The 19,430-nt window shown below is 53.7% G+C and overlaps 1 long non-coding RNA gene across 2 annotated transcripts; it reads left to right on the forward strand.

Moving 5' to 3' along the window:
• LOC108638231 lies at positions 379 to 1,173 on the forward strand. 2 transcript variants are annotated; one of them, XR_001919658.1, is made up of 2 exons: positions 379 to 555; positions 812 to 1,173. It is a non-coding gene; the product is annotated as an uncharacterized LOC108638231 (long non-coding RNA). The 2 variants fall into 2 exon arrangements; XR_001919659.1 differs by having other exon boundaries at positions 397 to 555; positions 815 to 1,173.

Genomic DNA, 19,430 nt, shown 5'->3' on the forward strand with positions numbered 1-19,430 from the left:
ACCAGGAAACTCTGGGTCCGTTCAGATCTCCTTTTAAGCACTTGACATTCCTTTTCCTTTCCACCTCTGCTCTTCCTGAGCCGAGAGGGTGCCCTGGGGCTCCGTGGCTTCTGAGAGACCTGGGGTCCAGCTGCCCGCCAAGCCCCAGCCAATGGCCGCTGCTCCCGGTCGGAGTGGAGGCGGGACAGCAGGGCCTTGGGCCACACCAACCTTATGTGAAACCAAGCTCCAGGCAGCCTTCCTGCGTCTGTGGCTACTCGCTCGACGCTCCCAGACCGCTTAGCCTTGAGAGCACAAGAGCCCCAGACAACTGAACTGCAACTCCCAGAATGCACCGGGCCAAGCCGCTTCCGTTTCCGTTCTCAGGGACTTCCCTTTCCCAGAAGTCCCTGAGAAATCTCCGCTTCTGCCTACCTCTCCCCCTGAGCTGAGCAGAGGGGGCGGTGTCGGAGGCGTCTCAGCCATCCAGGGCCTCAAGCCAGAATCTCCATGGTAACCGCCGAAGCCCGCTCACTTCGGCGATGCTCCCAGTGGAGGCAGAAGCTTCCCTCTGAGGTATGGGGTTCTGGCCGGCGCTCCGCTTCTGGGGATTGGCATGCGCTTGACAGCGGCCTCTCAGCGCTCAATAGAACAGGCCCTGGGAAGAAGAGACAATGTAAAAACTTTACAGACGTTAGAGGACGCTGTGGTTCTTTGGATACTGTTTCTAACAAATTGTAAAAAGATATTTTTTGAGAATCTAGGACAATGGAAGGAGGAGCTGGGTATTAGATAACATTAATGAGTGAACGTCACTTTTGGCATTTCTCAGCAGATACTTCAAAAGCCATCCAAAGGTTGACTGAGTTTGTTTTTAATCTGCCAAGAGCTCAGGCAGCCTGGAATGCTGAGTGAAGAATATGTGGCGCGGAAGAGATCCACGAAGTACTTCAGCCCCTGAAAACAATCAAGTCCCCGTTTCAGGGCCTTTGGAGCAGTAACAGTGGGGAGTCCTGTCCTGCTGTTTATTTTCTCATTTTCTCTCTCTGGCCAAGCTTGCACAGAGCATGATAGAACCCTATTGTAACTGCGAATGTTTGTTTTCTGATTACAAATGTGATAGCATGTTCATTACGCAAAATTTGGAAAATGCAGAAAAAGTATATATAGAAAAAATATACCAGGAAGAAATACTATTTTGGGCTGCAGGGATTATGGGCTTAAAAATATTTTTTATCTTCAGTTCAGTTTAGTCGCTCAGTCGTGTCCAACTCTTTGCGGCCCCATGAATCACAGCTCACCAGGCCTCCCTGTCCATCACCAACTCCCAGAGTTTACTCAAACTCATGCCCATCGAGTCGGTGATGCCATCCAGCTATCTCATCCTCTGTCGTCCCCTTCTCGTCCTGCCCCCAATCCCTCCCAGCATCAGAATCTTTTCCAATGAGTCAACTCTTCGCATGAGGTGGCCAAAGTATTGGAGTTTCAGCTTCAGCATCAGTCCTTCCAATGAACACCCAGGACTGATCTCCTTTAGGATGGACTGGTTGGATCTCCTTGCAGTCCAAGAGACTCTCAAGAGTCTTCTCCAACACCACAGTTCAAAAGCATCAATTCTTCAGTGCTCAGCTTTCTTCACAGTCCAACTCACATCCATACCCGACCACTGGGAAAACCATAGCTTTGACTAGACGGACCTTTGTTGGCAAAGTAATGTCTCTGCTTTTGAATGTGCTATCTAGGTTGGTCATAACTTTCCTTCCAAGGAGTAAGTATCTTTTAATTTCATGGCTGCAATCACCATCTGCAGTGATTTTGGAGCCCACCAAAATGAAGTCTGACACTGTTTCCACTGTTTCCCCATCTGTTTCCCATGAAGTGATGGGACCAGATGCCATGATCTTCGTTTTCTGAATGTTGAGCTTTAAGCCAACTTTTTCACTCTCCTCTTTCACTTTCATCAAGAGGCTTTTTAGTTCCTCTTCACTTTCTGCCATAAGGGTGGTGTCATTTGCGTATTTTTTATCTTATGTTTTCCCATATTTCCCAAATTTTCTGCCATTAGAATTACTGCTGTGTCATAAAAAGTTTTTAAAATGCATACTTTGCAATTTATAGAAAGGTCATATGGCAAGCATTACATCTACTCACAAAGTTAGGCATAGGGTGGGCATAGAAGCAGGTGATACTTCAGAGCTGATCACAAACAACTTCACAAATAGCAAAACTGGTATAAGATACAGAATATGGTATGCCATCACTGACACAGCAAGATGAAAAAAATGGGAGAGTGTAGTTCAGAGTCAGTCGATGCTGGCACTTTACTGATAAGAAAAAGGGAACGTGCCAATTGCTAAGATGCTCAGGTGAGCTCAGAAGAAGTCAGCAAAATCACTGTCCTGTTAAGCAAGCCCCAATTGTCTACCCACAGAATTGTGAGCAAATAAATGACTGCATTAAGCCACTAAGATTGGAGTTTGTTAAGGAGGAAAAGCCAAACTAGCAAACACTTATCCTGACACTGTAAAGTCGTCTGCCCTTTCTCCCATGGATTTGAAGTCTCTCCAATACATCAAGTATTCTTGCCTGGAAAATCCCATGGATGGTGGAGCCTGGTAGGCTGCAGTCCATGGGGTCGCTAAGAGTCAGACATGACTGAGCGACTTCACTTTCATTTTTAACTTTCATGCATTGGAGAAGGAAATGGCAACCCACTCCTGTGTCCTTGCCTGGAGAATCCCAGGGACAGGGGAGCCTGGTGGGCTGCCGTCTATGGGGTCACACAGAGTCGGACACGACTGAAGTGACTTAGCAGCAGCAGCAAGCAGATTCTAAAAGGGTTACTTGCCCTCCCCAAAATTGTTGAGCTGAGGCTAAAGGAAACTGATGTGGTTTCTGGTCAGCCTCTCTTTGGGGGCGCTGGGTGGCAGCAGAGGAAAGAGCAAACCCCAGCTCAGACTCACTGTAAGGCCGGGGAGGCCCCCTGCGTTCCTTCTGTGCTACAGATCTTAGCTGTGTTTGGCTGTTTTGTGGTTTATTGGTTTGTGTTGTCTCTTTCTCTAGCAATGAGCATCATCAGGAAAGGCTTTGGATTCCAACACCTGGCTTTAGCGAAATGCCCCGAGCCTGGAATTAGAAGTGGGTTTAACAGAGGCACCCCACCACTGGGGTGTGGTCAGCAGTTGTGTATGGGATTCTGTGTGAGTTACTTAGTGCCTTAGGGCTCTGATTGGGGGATCAAGGCCCCTGACAGGCAAGATCATTAACACACACAGGGCCTGTTGCAAGGTGGGTGACTGGCTATAAAAACACAAATCCCTTTCCCTTCATTGTAACCCCTTCCCTGAGGGCCACACAGTATTCCTCCTGGAACTATGGCCAGCACAGGAGGAAAAGCACGAACTCTCCAACACGTTCCAGGAACTTGAAATCTTGGGGTGCAATGAGGGGTGAGAACCCATTGGACAATAATGAGGTGTTCACAACATGCCGTTTGTGCAGAAGCACCACAGCTGGTGTCAGTGGCATAAATAGCAAACAGTGTCCTCAGAGCTGCAGGACTCAACTCCTCACTCTCGAGCACAGGCTGGCAGAAGCACCCTGTTAGCATTTGCCATACAGGACTCATTCATACCTCTTTGTGCAAGAGGCGGCTTTTTTCGGCTTGATGAACACAGCAAGTCACCAGGGCAAGGGGTGGGCGGGGGCGCACAGAACACCTGAGGCAGTTGGTCCCGTGGCAGGAGGCCCCTTTCCATCAGTGCTGTGCTGTGCTTAGTCACTCAGTACTGTCCGACTCTGAGACCCCATGGACTGTAGCCCACCAGGCTCCTCTGTCCATGGGGATTTTTCCAGGCAGGAATACTGGAGTGGGTTGCCATGCCCACCTCCAGGGGATCTTCCCAACCCAGGGATTGAACCTAGGTTTAATCTGCACTGCAGGCAGATTCTTTACCGTCTGAGCCACCAGGGAAGCCCCAGAATACTGGAGTGGGTAGCCTATCCCTTCGCCAAGGGAACTTCCTGATCCAGGAATTGAACCAGGTTCTCCTGCATTGCAGGTGGATTCTTTACCAGCTAAGCTACCAGGGAAGCCCAGTGAGGGCTGGACACATGAGGAACTTTGCTGCTGACTGGTCAATACCGTCCCTCAATCACCCAGCAAGTGTCTAGGAGCCAGGTGCAGCAGGGGAGAACCCCCCACTTTGGAAAAGGGTGCCAGTTCATACAACTCTACTCTGAACTTGTCTTAACACTAGCCCCTTGGCAGAGCTGCCCTAGACTCCCCCCAACACCAGACAGCAGTGATGGGGAGGACAATTAGGTGAGCTTGGCCAGGAGGTAGAAGCAGGGTTTGAATGGAAGAAAAGAGGGTCTGTGAAGAAGGCAGGTGGGGCTGCACGTACAAAGGTCAGAGAAAGCAGCCACGTGGTCTGTATAGTTGGGCGCGGGCAGGGGCTGAGTGGGGGCTCAGAACACACCCCTCCAGGCAGGACACAGGTTCCAGAGCACCCCCACACTGCGGCCCTGACCACTCACTAATTTATCCATAACTCATGTTACTGAGCATCTCCAATGTACTGGCCATCACCCTGGGGCCTGGGAAAGCAGGAGGAAAATGTGTTCCATGAGCCCTGGGAGCTTCAGTCCTTGCAAGGAGGCAGATGATAGACAAGTAAGATGAGCTTTGGTGTGAATTCAGTGGGATGGGCCATGCACATGCCTGTGGGAAGAGCTTTCTAACAGATCCGTGGGACGTGCAAAGGCCCTGAGGCAGGGGTGCTTGTCTGAGGAGAGTCACAGCCCAGAGTATCTGCAGAGCAGTGAGAATAGAGGGGACAACCAGGTTATGAGTATCATGAAGCTTTGGATTTCATTCTAAAGTGAGATGAGAGAAGAATGTCATGGCCAGGTCTTTCCATGGCTGAGGGCAGCTGGAAGACAGCAGGAGAGGCTGGGAGACTCTTTACCTTAACCCAGGCCCTGGTGAGGTAGTTTAGACCAGCAGGAGGCAGGGTGGTGGTAATGTGTCATGTTGCTATTCAGTCGCTAAGATGTATCCGACTCTTTGCAACCCTATGAAGGAGCAGGCCAGGCTTCTTCCCTGTCCTTCACCATCTCCCGGAGTTTGTTCAAATTCATGTCCATTGAGTCGGTGATGCCATCCAACCATCTCATCCTCCGTCATCCCCTTCTCCTCTTGCTCTCAATCTTTCCCAGCATCAGGGTCTTTTCTAATGAATCAGTTCTTCACATCAGGTGGCCAAAAGATTGGAGCTTCAGTTTTAGCATCAGTCCTTCCGATGAATATTCAGGGTTGATTTCCTTTGGGATTGACTGGTTTGATCTCCTTAGAGTCCAAGGGACTCTCAAGAGTCTTCTCCAGCATCACAGTTCGAAAGCATCAATTCTTTGGCAATGATGGGACTGTGTGAGGGGAGTGCTGGGTTTGGAATACATTGTAAACGTAGAGCAGGAAGAAATCAAGGAAGGATGTGGGATTTGTGAGAAAGAGCCAAGCAGAGTTGACAGTGCGATTTGGCCTGAGCGTTTAGAATAACATGGCCTCTTACTGAACGGGAAGCCCAAGGTTTCAGGATTGAATGGAGGGCTCTTCTTTGGTTGTGACATGTGAGAGGTGACCTCAGAGTCTTCAACAGAGGAAGCAGCTGGAGCTGGGGAGAAGAGGAGCTCTGCGGGAAGACAGCAGGAAGTATGGGGGGAGAGACCACCCAAGGAGGTGAGCCCAGGGGCACCCAGCTTCCAAAGGTGGGGGTAGGTACCTCCTGCACAGGACCCCGAAGAGGTGCCATGAGCAAGGTCCTGAGACCAGGTGAGGAAGTGTTTAGGGGCTTACTGCAGCGCCATCAGGCTCTTATATGCCCTGCCCCCCACCTTCTCCCAGCACGGTGCAGTGTCTGGGATCTCTTGTTTGCCTCTCCTCCTCTCCTCGCCCCCTCCCCTCTGCTTATTGGGTTTCTGGCTGGAGTCCCCAAACAGGACAAGCAGGAAAAACTGGCCTGGTGGTGGCAGGGGGAGGAGGGGACATCGGTTTCTACTTGGCTACTGGGCTTTGAGGAGGGGAGGTTCCTGGGCCACTCTCTGGGATGTGGAAGTTTCAGGTGTGACCTCCAGGAAACTATCCCCCTGCCTATTATTTGAGAGCCTCTGTCTGCAGGGGCTCAGCCTCCTCCAAGAAACCCTTCCTCTCAGGGCCACGTGTAGAGAGATTCCAGCAGGGCACAGTCCATGAAGGGCAAATTAATTTTGTCGTTTGGATTTTTATTTCAAGAAAGAAAAAGAGACAAAGCATTGTACTTATCACCTTTAGAAGCAGGCACACAGCACAGAAGCATGTTGTATGATGCACACAGCCTTATCAGCAGATCTGTTCTGGGCTGTGGTTGGTCCTGGAGGAGCATGGGGCTCAGGGTTAGAAATTCTGTGGAGGCCACGGAAAGGGAGGTGGACAGAGAACGCAGCAGTGGAGAGGGGGTGGGAAGAGAGCAGCTCACAACTCCCCAGAACGTCGGAGCAGGGGCTAGTGAGAGGCAGAGAAAGAAAGGCAGGCCTGGGATGGAGGGAAAGAAAACCAGAGCCTCAAGTGCAAAGGGACACACTTGGGAAGAGACTCCCCTTCTGAGTTTTGGCTCATTAGACGTGGTGTCCGTCTCTGGCTTTGCATCTGTCGACCACAGTGGTTCCTCTCCTTGGGAGGTTCCTATAAATAAAGCTGAGCGCCGAAGAATTGATGCTTTTGAACTGTGGTGTTGGAGAAGACTCTTGAGAGTCCCTTGGACTGCAAGGAGATCCAACCAGCCCATCCTAAAGGAGATCAGTCCTGGGTGTTCATTGGAAGGACTGATGCTGAAGCTGAAACTCCAATACTTTGGCCACCTGATTTGAAGAACTGACTCATTTGAGAAGACCCTGATGGTGGGAAAGATTGAGGGCAGGAGGAGAAGGGGACGACAGAGGATGAGATGGTTGGATGGTATCACCAACTCAATGGACATGAGTTTGGGTAAACTCCGGGAGTTGGTGATAGACAGGGAGGCCTGGCGTGCTGCAGTTCTTGGGGTCTCAAAGAGTGGGACATGACTGAACGACTGAACTGAGCTGAACTGAAACTGTTTCTTGACCTCAACCTCCACTTGGGGGGTCCCTCCACAGGGACATTGTGTGTTGGGGGAGACAGAGCAAACTCAAGCCTGGTTCCCTGGCACCTCTTCTCCTCCAGGCCTCATCCTGGGCCTGCTGAGTCCTGTCCCAGCCAAGAATCCCCCACCCTTGAAGCTATCCGAGTTCCTCTTAGTAAGTTGCATTTGCATCCTCACCTGGCCAAGGGCTGTAACTCTTCACTCTGTCTTTGTTATACTAGGAGTTGAAGTCAGTTTCTTCCCACATTTGCCAGAGTCTTGAATAAAGTCTCTTGCACTTTCTAACAAGTGTCCAGTGAATAATTTGTCCTTAACAAGGGTTGTGAGAGGGCAACCGTGAGTGTCTAGTGGGGGCCTGGCGGGAGTGAGAGTTATGTACACAGTTGTGTATATTCCCTTGTGTAGCTGAAGAAGTGGTGGGACAGGTGAGGGTTAGCCTCAAGGCATGAACCCCAAAGCTGGGCACCATACTGGAACACTGGGGGATGCCCAGAAGTGGCACTAGTTGAACAGGCACTATGGGAAGAGCAAGAGGCCTGCTTGGACAGGAGGAGCAGCATCTCAGACAGGGTAGCTGGTGGGGTGACACTGGGGTCCCTTGGGTAGCACCACCGACTCCAGTTCTCAGAAGGGCTGCAGGAGGGCAACGTTCACAGCTTGTCTCCCCTCTGCCCTTCCCTTCTTCCTGGTTCTTCCCTTTCACTCTCATAACAGGGAAACCATGTTTTGCATCCTTTGCCAGGATCATTTGGAGTCAGGTGCCTGACTTTAACAGAGAAGGCGATGGCACCCCACTCCAGTACTCTTGCCTGGAAAATCCCATGGATGGAGGAGCCTGGTGGGCTGCAGTCCATGGGGTCGCTAAGAGTTGGACACAACTGAGCGACTTCATTTTCACTTTTTGCTTTCATGCATGGAGAAGGAAATGGCAACCCACTCCAGTGCTCTTGCCTGGAGAATCCCAGGGATGGGGGAGCCTGGTGGGCTGCCGTCTATGGGGTCCACAGAGTTGGACACGACTAAAGCAACTTAGCAGCAGCAGCAGCAGCAGCCTGACTTTAAAGGTGATGCAGGAAACGTGCTTCGTGTCACTCAGAAAGTCACCAACACATGCTTCTTCCCAGTGATGAGGCCTCAAGTGTTTCCCCCTGGGTTTCTGGACCTTGTAGGCAAAGCTGGGTCTCTACCTGTCTGACCTCTGATGTATTTCTGAGGCCCAGAGACCCAGGGAGAGTGTGATGATCTGAAGCATGTGTCTGGTTAACCCGTCGTTAACAGGTCTGAAATGCAGTGTCTTAGAGCCGCCGCACCAGCCATCACAGGCATCCACCTGGCCCACCTGGCTCTGACCTGCCTGTGCCTGGGGTGGGCTTTCCTCCAGGAGTCAGCTCTGGACACTGCTGGACGGATGGACCACCCGGGCCTCGTCCCTGTTCTCCTCCCCTGTCCAGCCCCTCCCCAGGGTGTGAAATCTGGTATTTTTCAACTCCAAGCAGCAATCCAGGTAAGGCAAAAAACCGTTCTCTGGAGCTGGGTAGAGAAACTAGATGGGTGAAGTAATGAGTTGAAATGGACTTGACTAAGTGCCAAGTTGTAGCTGAATGTCCTGGAGACTGGAGATCTGGTTCAATTAAGCTTTAATGTATTTTTTTAGGTGAACTGTTAACACTGTTGTATTTAGTTAAGAGTCAGCTTTTACAAAGAATGACACCAGGCTCCTGAATAACAAAGGAGCAAGACCTGGGAACGCCCCCAGTGTGAGTGTGTTGGGGGCGGGGGGCAGGGCGGGGCTGCTGTCACCTGGGTGTGGAGGAGCTGTGGCTGAGCAGAGGCAGCGGGAATGCAGAAGCCCAGAGGCAGAGAGATCGTGCAGCTTGGTGAAAAGGCAATGCACTATCTAGAGTGGAGTTCGAGGTACACACTCAAGCCACACAAAACTTGCAGCAGTTTCCTCCAAATATTCTTTCGCACCCTCTGCCGCCTGTTCGCTGACTTGGGGTGTCCTGCCAAGGGTCACCTCTTGGACTAGAGATCAGGCCATGTCCTTGGAGCTCTGGGTGCGTCCAGGAATCAGCTGACCCATTCCATAGGAGCCGATGTCCTTACCTGAACCCTGCTTTATCAAGGAGATGCCTCAGCTCTGAGGCCTGCAGAGGATTGGGGCAGGAGCAGGGTTGGGAGGTTTAGCCGGTTACGGTGGCTCAGCGTCCAGCCCTCCTGCGCTCGCCCATTTCCAAGAGGAAGTCTGGGAACAGAGCCCAGCTCCTGGCGCCAAAGCTTTGCTTCTGCCCTTCCTGACTTGAGAAGCTGGGGGCCAGGTCCCTGGCCTTGCCAGCCTACACCCCTACTCACTGTCTTGAACCTGCTGGGGGGCTCCGGGAACCTGGGCCAATGCCCAGGGCTTGTGCCAGGCGCACGCCGAGGCTCCTCGTGGCCAGCAGGTGGCGATGCAGGAGCGCTGGAAGGGCAGCAGGCTGGGCTTCCTCCCCGTGGGACCCCTCCACTCCCTGCAGCCTCTGCTGCAGCCCCAGGTGGTTGCCGAGGCTCCTCTGCTGGCTAGGGAGTGTGCACTCAGGGTGAGTGGTCAGGCTGCGGTGCTGGGAGGGCTGGGTGAACCAATGCAGAGGCCAGAGCTCTGGGAAGCCCTCCACCTCGTCCCCGTGTTTTCTGCCCTCCCTGTTTGATGCTTCAGGGGTGGTTCCACTTAAGCAACCTGGTCAGCCCTTGATGCCTGTTTCGTGGATGAGAGAGTAGAGGCTCAGGTCAGGGGCAGAACCCAGGGTGCACACATGGTGTCCCTGAATGGGCCGAGGCAGAAAGTCAGCATGTTCTTGCCACTTCTGTTCTAAGCCCTGGAGTCTCAGGTCAGCCTGGGGTCCTTGGTCTCCAGCCTGTCCATCAGGCCAAGGGTGTGTGCAGGGCTGGCAGGGTGGGTGTCTTTGAGCATGCAGGGGTGTGAGGTGTGGATGTGTTCCCTGTGAGTGAGTGTCTGGGTGTATCTCACAGTGTGTGTATGTGTGTCTGTGTGTCTGTGTATCCGAGTGTGCAAGCAGTTCCTGGGTCCTGTAAGCTTCATCTCTTCCTCGGTCTAAGATACTTAGACAAGTTGTCTCACAAATGCATTGGCAAAATGGGTCCAAACCATTTCCTCTGCTCAAAGGGAGCACCCAGTGTCTGCAGGTGGAGATGTCCCCACCCTTCACATGACTTCACTCGACCCTGTCCCCGCTCACCCTGGAGGTGCCCCCGGGATGGTGACCATTCTAGGAAGGAGATGCTCAGTGAAACTCATCAACTCCCCGTTGCTTCTAGGAAACAGTAGTAACTCTGCTCATATTCAGCAAGTCCAAGTTGCCTCTGCTTGGAGGTCATGCGGCCAGGCTTCCTGGTGCCAGTGGGTGACTCAGCTCGAGAAGGCACCCCACCCACCCACAGCTCTCAGAGGTTGGCCACATCCCGCCTCCGCAGGCCCAGCACGCGGGTTCTGTTCCCTGGCTGCGTCACCCAACCTCCTGGGGAACGTCTCACCTCCCACTACCCTATCCTGGGGATACATGGGGTGTATCTTAATCAGTAGCTGATTAAGACAAGCTGGGCACTGGTAGCAGCTAACTAAAGGAGTTGAGCAACTTAAGAAGTAACAGCCATCAGACACGCCAATGGCTCTGGCAGGTCGAAGGATGAGAGAGGAGGGCTGGAGGGCTGCAGAGCCGGGACTTGGGGGCTGTGGGGCCCGGCCAGCTGCTGGCCTCTCCTGGGATTTATAATGTCGGTTGGCACCCCTGCAAACCTGTGTGGGAGCAGGAATGCTGAGTCACAGGCCCTTGGTCAGCTTGTAGAGACATTTTAACACGTGCAACATGAAAGATCCTGCTAAGAGAGAGGACCCTGGGTGTGTGCATTTTGACAGAAAGAGGCTCAGTGGGGACAAAGGGCCATGAGTTGAAACCTGAGCGGGCCCACAGGTCCCACTAGTGTGCCTATAAAGTGAAAGTCTGGAGGTGCTCCCAAGAGTGCCCTATCTGTGCCCAGTTAGACTGCCCTGAATGTCCCCTTGGGCAGCGAGCAGGTCCCCGGGCTTGAGTGCCCTGTGGACCTGCTGTGGGGCCGTCTTTCCAGACAGTGAAACTTACCTGCTCTCAGGGCAGGGCTGAGCCCCAACCTACCTGTTCTGATCATCCCAGGTGAGGGTCCAGAGCTCCTGCAGGCAGTGTGTGAGTGGTGTGCGAGGCCTTGCCCAGAGCACCCACCCTTGGTCCAGACCCTTGTCACTCAGATGTCCAGTTGCCCAGGCCCCTGCCCACACCCTCCCAGGAGGACTCTCAACAATGGTTCTTGGCTGCCTGTCCTGTGTTCCAGCTCAGCTTAGATGTGCTCCAACCAGGTGGCACAGAGCAGGCTGCTCTCCAGGGAATGCAAGAAGGGGTGTCTGAGCCCAGAGTATAAACCCTCCTCTGTATAGACGAGAAAACTGCTACCCCACTGGTGCGGTGCTCTGCATTCCTCGGACTTAGGAAGCCTCCTGTGATCCTGGTTGCCCCAGTTGTCCCCTTCTGGCCTCTAGAAAGATCTCCCATACCCCCACTCCACCCCCTGCCCTTGTTGTTGTTTAGTCACTAAGTCGTGTCCTACTGTTTTGTGACCCCATGGACTGTAGCCTCAGAGAAGGCAATGGCACCCCACTCCAGTACTCTTGCCTGGAAAATCCCATGGGCGGAGGAGCCTGGTGGGCTGCAGTCCATGGGGTCGCTGAGAGTCAGGCACGACTGAGCAACTTCACTTTCACTTTTCACTTTCATGCATTGGAGAAGGAAATGGCAACCCACTCCAGTGTTCTTGCCTGGAGAATCCCAGGGACGGGGGAGCCTGGTGGGCTGCCGTCTATGGGGTCGCACAGTCGGACACGACTGAAGCGACTTAGCAGCAGCAGCAGCTGGACTGTAGCCTGCCAGGCTCCTCTGTCCATGGGATTTCCTGGGCAAGAATATTTTAGAGTGGGTTGCCATTTCCTTCTCCAGGAGACCTTCCTGACCCAGGGATTGATATCTCTGGGTCATCGATATCCATTAGCAGGACAGGTCCATTAGCATTAGCAGGTGGATTCTTTACCACTGAGCCACCAGGGAAGCCCCTCTGCCCTACTTCCAGCCAAAGTCCACTCAGGGGCCCCAAAGGGATGCTCAGCACCAATACCATCTCCATCAGACTAACAGAAGTCAGAAGTCAGTGCTGATGGCTTGGCCTCTCTTGCAGAAAGATGGGTGGGTGTACTGGTGAGAAGCAAACCCTCTGGTTTCCATTCAAAGCCGTTTGGTCCACATGAACTCAGCAGGAACTGGCTGCATTCTTGTTCACAGCACAGAGCGAGATGCCCCAGGGCGCTCTGCAGACTTCACCTCCAGAGATTCCATCCCCCTGCCCTGGTAGCAGTTGAAGCCCCCACACCCAGGCTGCTCTGGCTTTGAGGGTCCCTGGTAGGTTCTGATGGGCCTCAGCCCTTGAGGGGTTGGGGGCCCTGCAGAGGAGGATGTGATCAGCACTGTGAGTCCTGCTCCTCTGTGTTGGGTCCGTGAGAGCTGAGACAGCAGAGGAAGGGCTAGGCTGAGGGAGCTGCTTGTGGACGGGGCCGGCCACCCCCCTCCAACCTCCCCACTGCTGGCTGCCGCCTTGACCCACTGCTGCCCCAAGTCTAAGGCCTCTTTGTTGACAAGCCGCCGTTCTCTTGCTCCAGCCCTAATCCAGCTCCAATTAGAGAGAGAACATGTGCTTTGGCTGAATAGCCCGACTGGTGGCAGAGCCCAAAGGCCTACTCACCCGCTGGCCGGCTGGCCTCGCACAGGGGCCCTGCCTTGGTTTGAGGAACATGGCTATGAGAGCTGTGGTCACTTCATACAGAAACCAGAGTGCCCGAGGGGCACCTCTGCAGGCTCCAGGCACCACACCCTGTCTGCAGCCAGAGAGAAGGGGATGGAAGGAGTGAGTGTGTCTGCAGGACGGAGGAAGGTCAGGTCACACCAGCCGGCGGGTCAGGAGTGGGGCAGCCTCTGCCTCTAGGCAAGGAGGACTTGGAGGGGCTCTGCCCAGGTTGCCAGGAGAGGGTCTCCTCCAGCAGGAAAACTGACTTTTCAGTGAAGTTGTAGCTTCTGGAGGCACAAGTTGGGGAGGAGGCAGTGATAATCAGGGAGGGGTCATGCTAGGGTCTTATCAATGTCACCACAGCCTCGCCCACCCAGAGCACCTAACATGATGCTTCCAGCCACTCTGGGTGGGCTGGGCCGCCCTCACACTGTCTCATAGCCCCTGGCCAGGAGGCAGGCAGCCCATCTTTTTCAGGATGCCAAGCTTTCCCTGGTGGCTCAGATGGTTAAGCATTTGTTAAGCTTCCCAGGTGGCATGAATGGAAAAGAACCTGCCTGCCAATGCAGGAGGGCATAAGAGATGTGGGTTGGATCCCTGGGTCGGGAAGATCCCCTGGAGAAGGGAATGGCAATCCACTCCAGTACTATTGCCTGGAAAATCCCATGGACAGCGGAGCCTGGTAGGCTACATGTAGTCCATGGGGTTGCAAAGAGTCGGACACGATTAGTGACTTCGCTTCAAGCTTGCCCTGCCTGGGCCTGTCCTGCCCTGATGGCTTCTGTGGCATCTCATTCACTGCTGTGTGGCATCAGGCAAGTTCCTCAACCTCTCTGTGCCTAAATTTCTTCACCTGTGAAATGGGCACAATTGCAGGACTAGCAGCCCAGGAACCGTTGAAGGCTCTTCCTTCCCGGAGCCAGGCCGGTCCATGAACTCTGCGGTGTGAGCCCAGGAGGACGAGGAGGTGGTGGCCAGCTGCGGCAGACATACATTCCGCGGAAGAAGCCTTTGGGGAGGGCTCCTTCCACATTCTGAGCTTTCTTCCTTTTGTGCATTAGTAAGCTGGCACAGTAATAGCCAGAGCTTCCTAGACCTACGTAATGCAGGTTCAGAGCCTTAAATGATGGGCTCTGGGGCAGCACTGAGCAGCCTCTGAGGTTCAAGGATGAGCCCCCAAATAGTGAGTGGTCAGCCTGGGGCAGGCAGTTGAGGATGCGGTGCTTGAAAAACAATGGAGAAACAGACGACAAGGGAAGAATGGGATGAGGATCGGCTGGGTGGGATACCTAGAGGGAAGGCCAAGACCACCCCCAGCTCTAGCCTCTGTGGCTGCCCAACCCGGTTCTGGTGGTTCCGGTTTGTTTGTCAGTCGCTCAGCCATGTCTGACTCTTTTCGACCTCTTGGACTGTAGCCTGCCAGACTCCTCCGTCCATGGGATTCTCTAGGCAAGAATGCTGGAGTGGGTTGCCATTCTCTTCTCCAGGTGATCTTCCCAACCCCAGGATCGAACCCAGCTCTCCTGCATTGCAGACAGATTCTTTACTGTCTGAGCCACCAGGGAAGCCCTGCCTGGAGTCTGACCTTATTAAAGTTTGTGTTGCTCAGAGATCCTCTTCAGGCAGTTCCACAGAGTCCTGAACTGTGAGGACCAGCCTCATAGGACCAAGATTCACGTTCACAGAGACTGGCTCTGACCAGTGCATTGGTCCTCTCTGGGGGAGCTGGGAGCCTGGGGAAGATTTTCAGTTTCTAACTGTGTTCAGATGTTGTGCCTTGCCATTAAACACTTTAAAAAGAAAGCTAGCTATTCCAATATTTACCATCTAGTCAAGTCCATGGCCAGAGAGGGCAGCATGGACAGGCAGGAACTGGGCCTGCAAGATAAAAACTTCGAGGCTGAGCCGAAAGGCATCCAGGTGGACGTTGATGATGCTTGACTGCTTCCATCCCTTAAAGCTCTGTATTCACTCACGGCATCATCACAGGCTTGAAAAGAGCAAGACATTCTGCAAAACTCAAATACACACTCCGTTGCTGGGTCAGTGAGGGCAGGACGGGCTCTTTGCTGAGCCCGGGAGGGGCCATGGGAGGTGTGGACTGGGGAGGGCTGGCCAGGATCAGATCCTGGCATCTGCCCTGCCTGGCACTGCCCAGCAGGAGGCACTGGAGGAGATGGTGACTCCCTGGGAATGGTTTAGCAGTCAGACCCAGATGCAGGCGTCTCAGTACCGCCCAAACACTGGCTGACCAGGGGCTGACCCCAACTGGCCAAACCCTGTGCCCACTCCCAGAAGCACTTCCCACCCAGTGTCTCTAGCCTGGATCCAGGTACCTGGGCTTGTTATGGTAGGTAATATGTGTGTGCTCAGTCATGCCTGACTCCTTGGGACTCCATGGACTGCAGCCTGCCAGACTCCTCTGTCCATGGAATTTTCCAGGCAAGAACACTGGAGTGGGATGCCATCTCCTTCTCCAGAGGATCTTCCTAACCCAGGGATCGAACCTGAGACTCCTGTGTCTCTTGCATTGCCAGGTGGATTCTTTTAAGAGAAGTCACAGCCCTGGCCTCGTGACATGCCCTGTGTCCAGTAGATGCCCCACAGGTGTTCGTTTGGGGGATTTCTGGGGAAGGGCATGTTCCCAAACATGACTCCTTCCCAGCCAAGGTTCCTTCTCCTCTCTCTTCATCCCCACCACCCCAGGACCCCACCCAGCCACAGGACAGAGAGATGTCCTGACTCAGGCAGAGCTGGGCCAGCTCAGCTCCCCCACCGGCTTCCTACCAAGCTGACCCAGATGTCTGGAGCACTGCTCATGATGCCCTGGACCCCTGAGCCACCTCCACAGCCACATGCCTCAGGCCTGGGGCTGGGGGAGGAGGTCCAGCCCAGTGTAGGCCCCCAGGGAGGTGCCCCCACCCCAGGGAACGGGGCTAGAAGGCACAGGGGACTTCCTCAGCACTTAGAGCCTTTCAGTCAACACTGAGCTGAGTTTTCTTCCCAAGTTCACATTCAACAGGGTCTTAGGCTCAGGAGGCAAATGATGTGCCTGCTGGCGCTGCAGCTGCCAGCTGGTATAGGGTGGCCCTTATCCTCCCTGGGTTCTTTGCTCTCCAGCCCCAACCCTGTAAGTGAGAAGCCTGTGTCTAGTTAGTGCTAAGGGCCCTCGGGCTCATATTGTGAAAACACTCAGTGGACTTCAGCCCCCAAAGTCACTTGTGGCCATACTGGTCCCTTCCCTCTAAACTGTACCTGGCCTCCAGGGTCAGATCCTTTCTCCATAATGAGGTCCAAGGCCTCGGTCGGCATGGACCTGCCACGCTCTCAGCACCTGCTCCCCTGACCAGCTGAACCACCGCGGTTACTGTCCCTGTAGCTGGGGGGTGCTGACCTCCGAGGCCGCTAGCAATTGATTAGATCAGCTGAGAAATTTCTGCTTATTTGTGCAAACACATAGATGTGGCTCCTCACAAGAAACCAGAGGCCTTGTTGGTGACCAGGCTCTGGGGGTGACACTCACCATTCCCCACCAGGTTGAAGGCAAGGGTGGACACAGGTTCTGTCCCGTGTTCAAGCAGATCAGCCTGAAAATCCACCCGCCATGCTAGGTCCCTGGCAGGGATGACCCAGGAAGCACTTGCGTGTGTGTCCCTGGTTGGTAAGGTCCTGTGGTTAGCAAAGAAGTTCTGAACCAAGAACGAACACCCAGCAGTTAACGACATAGGCGGAAGTGCAGCCAGCTTGGGGGAGCTGGGAGCCTCTGCCTGGGCCGGGTGTGCGGTGTGGCCCGAGTGGCCTGCCTTGCCGAGCCCCCCGAGGAGCAGCCCAAGGACCACGGACACTGCCTCTGCTGCTGCTGCTGCTGCTAAGTCGCTTCAGTCGTGTCCGACTCTGTCTGACCCCATAGACGGCAGCCCACCAGGCTCCCCCGTCCCTGGGATTCTCCAGGCAAGAACACTGGCGTGGGTTGCCATTTCCTTCTCCAATGCATGAAAGTGAAAAGTGAAAGAGAAGTCGCTCAGTCCTGTCCGACTCTTAGCGACCCCATGGACTGCAGCCCACCAGGCTCCTCCGCCCATGGGATTTTCCAGGCGAGAGTACTGGAGTGGGGTGCCATCGCCTTCTCCGGACCCTGCCTCTACCCTCCTGTTACTGGGGACGAGTCTGATTCATGTGTTTCCTGTGACAGCCGCTACATCATCACATCCGCTCCGAGAACTATTTTTAACTGATTTATGTATTTCTTATATGAGGAACACATCGACTTCTGTTTTAGTCCGTTTTACAGGAAAGTGTTGCAACCGTGCTCAGCTCAGCAACATTCATCGCCATGGAGCAGTAGGGGAAGGCCGTCTCCCCTGCACAGTGTCACAAAAATCAATAAAGTTGGAAATGAAAGGGGAAAACTCAACAGTTTTCACCTTCTGCGGAATTCAACAGGCCTGTTTCGAAAAGAGCACGCTGCTTCTTTCCATTCCCGTGGCAGGTTCTCGGGGCCTCTGCCATTGCTGCCAATGCTCCCAGCCTGACCTCCCCGAGGTGTCCTGTGAGGAAGGCCCAGCCTCCTAGGTGCCCATCGAGGTGGTGGCCCTTGGGCGGGCACTGTGGGCATCCAGCACAGCCCCTTCTCTGTCAGACGAGACCCTCGGGAGAGAGAGGTCCCACGATGGTCGGTGAGGCGGTTTGGTTCTGTGGCTCCTGTCTCCTGGCCGAGCTCCGTCCCTCAGTGGCGCAGGTCACCTGGTTGATGCTCACAGCAGCGGTGGCCTGCGGAGGGTCCTGACTCAGCTCCCACTCTCAGCCAGGCCACTCTACCTCTCGGTTTTGTTAACTGCTCCCCTTACACCCCTTTCTGGCTTTCAGGGCCTCCATGGGCTTTGTCAAAGCCTGGCTGGATATGACCACATTGTGGCCATTTTCTCCCCAGAGGCCTCCCAGGAGCCTGGCAGGGCCATCTCCACCCTGAGGTCACCAGGGGGAGGGACACCCCACCGAATGTAGGTGTTGGTCTCACTCTGGCCGAGTCACTTTGGGGGTTGGGGATTTTCTTTCCCCTTCTTGGCCCTACCTTCCACCCCTCTCTTCTAGAAGAAGCAGGAGGAGGTGGGGGGACCCCAGGCTGGGGAACCACTTGGGAGCTGTGGAGTCTCCCAGGACCATTTCGTCTTCCGCAGACCACCTGGCTCACTCCTGTCATTCACACACGGTACTCATGAATCTGCACAGGAACCTTCTGGAGAAGAAGAAACTGAGGCTCAGACCAGCTCAGCAATACAACCCCCTCCTGCCCTGCCCAGCAGTGAGGGCCAGGGCATGGATTCCAGCCTATGCTCCGCGTCCCCACGCTATAATTTGTGTCCTCCAGGGCTCATGATATCTAAGACTTAATGCGGAAAAACGGTTCCACTCTGTCTCACCCCATACCCCAAAATAAACTCAGATAGATTAAAGGCAAAAAGCATAATTACAAAAGCGCTGGAAGAAAATGCAAGAGCGTATGTGCGGATTCTCAGGAAGGCAGGCAAGATGCAACATCCAAAGGAAACAATCGACAAATCTGACGACATAAAATTTAAGGACATCTATGTGATGAAGGGGCTTCCCAGGCGGCATAAATGGAAAAGAACCTGCCTGCCAATGCAGGAGGACGTAAGAGATGTGGGTTGGATCCCTGGGTCGGGAAGATCCCCTGTAGAAGGGAATGGCAATCCAGTCCAGTATTCTTGTATGGAGAATCCCACTGACAGAGGAATCTGGAGGCTACAGTCCATGTGGTCACAGAGAGTCGGATATGACTGAGGCGACGTCATGCAGGCGTGCACGCAGCACGCACACGTGTGACCAAAAAAAAAAAAACAAAAACCAAAAACCAAACACAACAACCCACTATTATTAAGCAACAGATTAGAAACAGATATCTGCAGGGTAAATACATGGGCTGATATTCATCACATATAAAGAATTCCCACCAATCAGTAAGGAAAAAAACCAACCACCCAACTGAAGAGTGTCAAAGGAGAGCAGCAAAAAGGATATAAACACACCTTAATGAATACGACAAAATAGTCATTCTCCATATTAATCCCAGAAGGCAGAAGCTGAAGACTGCTTGATGAGAAGAGCCAGTGAACCATACGCACGGGCGTGAATCAGAACAGCCTTTTTTTACAAGGTGACTTGGTGATTCCATCAGAAATTTAAATGCACCTTCCCTGTGACCCCTGCCCTGCGGAAAGAGTCTGGGCTGGGATGTTAGAGGCCACATACGGAGACAACCCCTGAGGGATCAAGCCCTGAGCTTTCACCTTGCAGGGAAGCCAGTTGTCTTGGAGAACTCAGAGCCCTGCGTGGCGGCCACGGGGTCTGAGCCCTTCGAGGGACCAGTGGGCTGGGATTCTGGTAGGGAGGCCATCCCCACCCCCAGACCCTGTG

The sequence above is a fragment of the Capra hircus genome, chromosome 19 (assembly GCF_001704415.2).
Source record: "Capra hircus breed San Clemente chromosome 19, ASM170441v1, whole genome shotgun sequence".
Taxonomy (NCBI): Eukaryota; Metazoa; Chordata; class Mammalia; order Artiodactyla; family Bovidae; genus Capra; species Capra hircus.